The sequence below is a fragment of the Hemicordylus capensis genome, chromosome 4 (genome assembly GCF_027244095.1).
Source record: "Hemicordylus capensis ecotype Gifberg chromosome 4, rHemCap1.1.pri, whole genome shotgun sequence".
Classification (NCBI taxonomy): domain Eukaryota; kingdom Metazoa; phylum Chordata; class Lepidosauria; order Squamata; family Cordylidae; genus Hemicordylus; species Hemicordylus capensis.
In genome coordinates, this window is record NC_069660.1 from 265,732,008 (window position 1) to 265,738,470 (window position 6,463).

A 6,463-nucleotide genomic window follows, 5' to 3' on the forward strand; every position below is an offset into this window, starting at 1 on the left:
TAATAATTTTAGGGGAGCAAATATTCAACCATTTTCAGTGTTTTGGGGAACACTGCTGGACATCTGGAGATTAAGGTTCTGTACTTCTCTTATTTCTGCCCACCCCCAGCTTTTTTGCCCCTCTTTTTGTTAGGAACCTAACCCACCCACCCCCTGCATTACCATTGACTCAATGTTTCATTATCAGTTTCAGTATTTGCACCTATAGGTGAGAACTGCAAATAACGAGGGCTGCCTGCCAGTGTTCTCTCTAATTTTTTTCTATCTGTGTGCGGAATAAATTTTGTTCTGAGCAGCAGTATCAAGATAGTATATGCACACATGTGTTCAGAATGGGACCTTCCTGATTTAACCTGAGTGGGATCTAAAATTAACTGAGCGGACATAAAAAAAACTTGTGAGCGTGTGCACATGCACACGCCTTAGAAGGAACACTGGTGGGCGTATCAAGGCAGTGTGTGCGCACATGCATTCAGAGTGGGGCCTTCCTGATTCAACCTGAGCGGGATCTAAAATTAACTGAGAGAACATCAGAAAAATGTGTGAGCATGCGCAAAGGGAATAGTGCTGCCTGCACTTCATATATTCAGATATACCCAAGAACAAGATACATGCAAAACCCAAGTATTAAAGGTGGTGAACCTGAAGAATGAGGTGCATGTATCTTTAATATATATCAGAAATAACAGAAATATGTCAGGCAGAAGCCCAACTACTCACACATGCATGATCTTCACATTTGCAGTGCATTTATCATATATTCATTCATTCACACACTCGCACACCCAAATACAAGAACTAGGACTAAGTCTGTAGTACTGTGCAGTCGTAGCTCAGAATTCAGACTGCTATTTTAAGCTATATTAAGGGCTTGCCTGCACCCTGTAGAAAATAACCCAACAGGATTATTTTGTTTTCCTGTGAACAGTACATCCCCATATCATATCATATAATGTTTTCAAAAGTCCCTTTCATTTCAAAAATGATTTGCTACAGGGCACAGGAGACTGCTGTTCTATAAACAGGTTCAAAGTTCCCTTGGGAAGGCAGATATAGGTGAATAGCTCTTGGATCCTAACCTATGTTTGAAGAGCTTTACACCACATTTGACTGGACCTGTTTTTGCCGGATGAAAAATTAGGGTATAAATCCTGCAAAATTAGCTGTTTTCCAATGTACACACTGAGTTAATAATCTCAACAATAGGCTGTTTAGAGATCAGTTTGGTATGAAGAGTGGCACTGGAAAAGCAAAGATTTTCTGGTACATTATTATTTTTGCCAAGGAAACTAGAGGAGGAATTTCCTCAAACATCAGAAACAAAATACTAATACCCCACAAGAAAACTTCAGTGCGCACACAAACATAGGATTTGGAACAGATGGGTGGCTTGGCAAAGCAACACACCATTGTCTAAGCTCCTTCCATAAACAGAAGGAAAGTTCCACTTCACACTAGAAGTCTTTGCCCCAGTGCAACTGTCCTTCCTAATGCAGAAGGAGCTATAGCGCACCACCACACCCAAGATATGAATGCTGCCTGACATATTTTAAATACATATAGACAAACATTTAAAGATCCTACTTTCCATGCTGCATATCCATTATATTAAAAAATCTGAAAGTAGGAAATTTAAAATTGTAATATTTTCTCAATCCATTCACAATTCTGAAGACCTAACTAATAAGCTAGAACAGCTGTTCTCTAACAGCATTCCTGAGAACACGGAAGTTCTATGGAAGCTTATTGGGGGATTCCTCATTGAGACACCAAACAATGGTAGTCAAGCTTCTCAGGAAGGCGACTTGCCCATCACCATCTGTCTTCCTATGCATAGTCAGAGGAGAGTTAGCAGGTGTGTTCCAGGGTACACATTTTTCACATGGTACCAAAATGAGGTCCAGGAGTATCCATACTCCACATGAACTGCCCATACATCCTAGAAGAGGGCCTAGAAATTTCTACAATGCACAGCATTCCGCCACAGACATAAATGTTCCACAGTCCATGGGCAAAGGGTTCCCTGAAGGTGAAGACTCAGAAAGCAATAAATGAGTTAAATTTCAGAGCTCTAGATCACCCTACCTGACTGGAAGACTATTGATCAAGCAGACCTGTCATACTAATTAACATTCCAAACGTCTTCTCTTTTGGAATCCTACCAACAGATTACTATAAATAAGCAAACAATCCTGCCAATGGATTACAATTAGCAAATAAAAAACAAAGCTATCTGAAAGTTTATTTTGAATAAACTTTGAAAAGTTATCCATGAAGCTCACATCAAGGACGTGCTTAGAATCAAACCTAAGTACTTTGCTAAGCATATAACTTCTATAGAAGCCAACAGATTTTACTCCCAAGTAAAAGCATTTCAGTTGTACAAGTTATACATTTAAACTACACAAAATGTCACAGAAGTATATGGTCATTATCAGATTGATAATTCATACCTATATTGTGTGCAATTTGTTTAAACAAATATGCTTTTCATGTCATTACTGTGACAGATTTCACTACTCAACAAGCTGCCTAGGGTTATAGCCCTAATACTTTGAAGTATGTCCCACTGAATGCAGCAGTGTTTACTCCCAAGTAAGCATGCAGAGGATCAGCCAGTAAATCTGAATCTTATGAATGTTTTTGTGGAAGTCCTACTGATTTCCACAGGGCTTATTTCCAGATATTTGCAAATAATTAAAATATCACACACAAGCAAACTGCTTTAACCTTTCGGGGGGGGGGGGCATTCACTATGACTTTATACAAGCATAAGCACCAAATCAGAGGATAGCAACAAAAACTATTCTTTTCCCAGAAGGAACTGATTTAGATACAAGGTAGTCCAATCTTATGCATGTTTACTCAGAAATAAATCTAAATGAGCAAAGTGGGACTTTTTCTTTAGCAAGGGCACACATTCCAATGGTGACATTCATCTATTCCCTTGTTTATCTTTATTGCAAAAGAGAAGAAAAAACAGAGTGTGAATTGGTTGAAATGTGACTAAGACTGCAACCTTACTAGACCACACTTCAGAAAAGACAGATCCCCTCAGTTCTCCATCTTTGAACAGGGCCAGGCAACTGAAATTCAGTAACAATGCTATTCTGTATCACTCAGAAGCAGTGCTCAATGAGGCTTACTCTCAAGTAAATGTGCCTAGGGCTGCAGCCCAAGCCAGCCGTTGCAACCCTGAGGTTGACCGGTGGAGATATAAGCGAGAAGTTTAGGATGATCAGAGAACTCTCCTGACTCATTTAAGTCAACCCCCTCGTTTTCTCTACCCATACCTGCCCACGCCACGCCACGCCACCCTGTTCCCAGGTCCAGAGCTCCCCATTACCCGCCCTCACTTTCATAGGACGCAGAAGGGGAGGCGCTTTGCTGCTCCCGCCCCGAAAGAGGGGAAGAAGAAACAGTCTAGGTCACGTATCAGCTGCTGCTGCCGCCGATGCCTCTCTTACGCCAAGGGAGACTGTGCGGGGAAGGCACTTTGCACCGCGGAACCACCCGGCAAAGAGGTCGTCTGAATGGGAACCTTTCACCCCAGAAGCAGCATTCACCCAGCAAGGCGGGCGCTCGCGGAACCCCAGCACCTCTCCGTTCGCCGGATCCCGATTGGTTGCAACCAACAGTACCTGCTCTCCATTCACAGCTCGCCTTGTTACGCCCCTTTCTGATTGGTTAATGCCTGTGATCCGGAGTTCAGAGGCGTCACGGGTTAGCAGAGTCATTGACTGAGGTTTAAGGTGGACTCAGAGAACTACGAATCCCAGGCGCTTCTGCTCCACTTCACCGGTTCCGGGATTACACCGGAGTATTGCACGATGGGATTTGAAGGCGCGAAGGGTCACTGCACAGCGTTTGCAAGTTTCATGGTGTATTTTGTTTACACGATCAGAATAAGAAAAATAGATTCTGTTAAGATTGCTTACAGCTTCTATATTCGTTGGCACCTGATTGTTTTGTTTTGCATGTGTAAGCAGAACGTGGATTCAGTTATTTGAATGTTGACAAATCAAATAGTAACATCACCATCGATCGTGTAGGTCAGAAGGAGCCAACTTCAGCCTCGTTAGCTGTTGTTGGACTACAAGAATTACAGCTGCGGAGGATAATGGGAGTTGTAGTCTAAGAGTTGGAGAGTTTTAGGTTGGCCACCCCTGGGCTAGGTGGTCTTTGTCAAATCCTGAGGTCCTGAAGGGGAAGCTGCTTTCATGAACATACCAAGCAGCCTTATACTAATTCACACCCTTGGGCCATCTGTGTTTTAACTAGCAGCAGCTCTCTACAGGGGCGTAGCTATAATTGAACGAAAGGGTTCAAAGAACACGGGCCCTCCAGCTCCTGAGGGTCCTCCAGTTCCACCCCCCCCCCATTTTCTTCATTGTCTCCCTCACTCTGGGGGGCCGCCCGAGAGAGAGATGAACACGGGGCCCCTCTCCCCTAGCTACGCCCCTGGCTCTCTAGAACCCCTTTCTTAGTCCTTTTTTACAGAGAATGTTGGACATCGAACCTTGATTCTTCTGTATGAAAAGCATGTACTCTGTTAAAGAACTTTGATCCTTCCTCCAAAAAGCATGTATACCCAATAAGACATTGATCCATCCAGTGCACAGTTGGCTTTTCTAACTGGCAATGGGTCAAGGTCTCAATGAAAAGTCTTTCACAAACATGCTTTTTTTCCTAACAGGAAGGCACATTCAATGCAATCCTATGCATGTTTATTTGGAAAGAAATGCTGCCATGTCTAATAGCAGTAAGTGTATTTGTGTGGTAGGTAAGTCTTGTTAAACTTACTTCTGAGTAAACCTGCATAGGATTAGACTTTTGATCTATAAAATGAATTGTTTCTCACAAAGTTGTAATCACCTCACAAATGATTATGGAATATTTTTCTAGTTGAAAAAACAAATCAACTCTGAGCACAGGCCTTAGGGAAGCCATGTGGTCTTGGCCCCTTTAGGGATAGTCTAGACTCTAGGTGGTTCCCCTGAATGCTCAGTTCTACTTTTCCCTCTCTCTTTGAGGCAGCTGGGGTAAGCATCTAGTAGTTCTTTTACTGGTGGAAGTATAAGGGAAAGTCAGCAGGCAGTACTGTATTCACTAAGAAATAAATCCAATCCTCCCTTTCCATATTTTTGCCATTGAATGCAATCCCACTGCCATAGCTTATGAGGATTAGGTACTTTATCATAGTTTTAATTTTTTAACTTTCAAATATGTGTAATAAAATTAGTAAACTTTAAACACATTAGGAAACTTGAAACAAGGGACTTTAAATATAGTAAAATAAAACTGTGCCCTCAAGTCAGTGCCAACTCCTGACAACCACAAGCCCTGTGGCTTTCTTTGGTAGAATACAGGAGTAGTTTACCATTGCCATCTCCCGCACAGTGTGAGATGTCTTTCAGCATCTTCCTATATCCTTGCTGCCCAAAATGAGTGTCTCCCATAGTCTGGGAAACATACCTGCAGGGATTCAAACAAGCAACCTCTTGCTTCCTAGGCAAGTTACTTTCCCACTGCACCATTAGGTTACCTTTATTTAGAATCTGGCTGTTCTGCACTGATTTTTCTCATGTGATGTCCTAAGCAACATTTCTGTTTATAGCCCTATGTAAACACTATGTAAACTACCAATTTCAACAGGTTTTACTTCCCTTGTTACTGTCGCCACCCTTTTCACTTTGAGACAAACTGGTGAAATTGCCCATCATAATGTGCATTTTCTCTGTTGTGTTCTGTAGTTTTAATAATCAAGGACACAACATGATTTACAATATTTGACACTGAGCTAGAATACCAAAGCTGCTGTAACCCTGTGCAAAAGGAGCCAGGCAGCAATCTACACATTCATGTAAAGGGTGTCTGAAAATGTTAATTAATGAGGATTTTTCAGCTGACAGTGGTTTTGTGGGCGACTACTGCCACTCGTGATTCCAGTTCCCATTATTAAACATGCAGTATTTATTCACATGCTGTAGTGATTTCCTAAACAGGTCTCTGTCACTTGCAACCATGGAGAAGTAGCAAATGAAACCCACCATCTTCGGGGAACTGCAATTAACTCAGCCTGTGACAATCCTGTGTGTGCTTCATTGAGTGAGAGAGAGCTTCATTGAACCTGTGGGGAGCCACTTCTGAGTACACGTGCATAGGATTTGGCTGTACGCATATGAGTTTACCTTCCTGATCCTGTAAGAAACTTCGATGAATCCAGAACAAATGGTCTGTGGCATGCAATAAACGACCTTCTCCTTAAAAGAATGTAAACAGACATTGCAAATTGATATTGCATTCTTTTCATAATATCGCTACTGATCGAAAAGATGCCCCGTGGCGCATAGCGAGGGAACCAGTTGGGGCCAGGAGGAGAGAAATTCAGTTACTGAGGAACTCGGCCACCGACAGATAGATCATTGAGCACTGTACTGAGATCTCCGCGCGGTCAGAGGGC

The 6,463-nt window shown here is 42.3% G+C and overlaps 1 protein-coding gene across 7 annotated transcripts in view; it reads right to left on the reverse strand.

The window, feature by feature from the left end:
- Window positions 1-6,314, reverse strand: part of ARMC1 (armadillo repeat containing 1) — a 45,111-nt gene extending 38,797 nt beyond the window's left edge. For 2 of the 7 annotated variants that reach the window (XM_053245464.1, XM_053245461.1), the window contains exon 1: window positions 3,468-3,633. The gene's annotated coding sequence lies outside the window, so the exon portion shown is untranslated. The other 5 variants (XM_053245463.1, XM_053245460.1, XM_053245459.1 and 2 more) reach the window with 5 other exon arrangements.
- Between the last annotated feature and the right edge of the window lie 149 nt (window positions 6,315-6,463).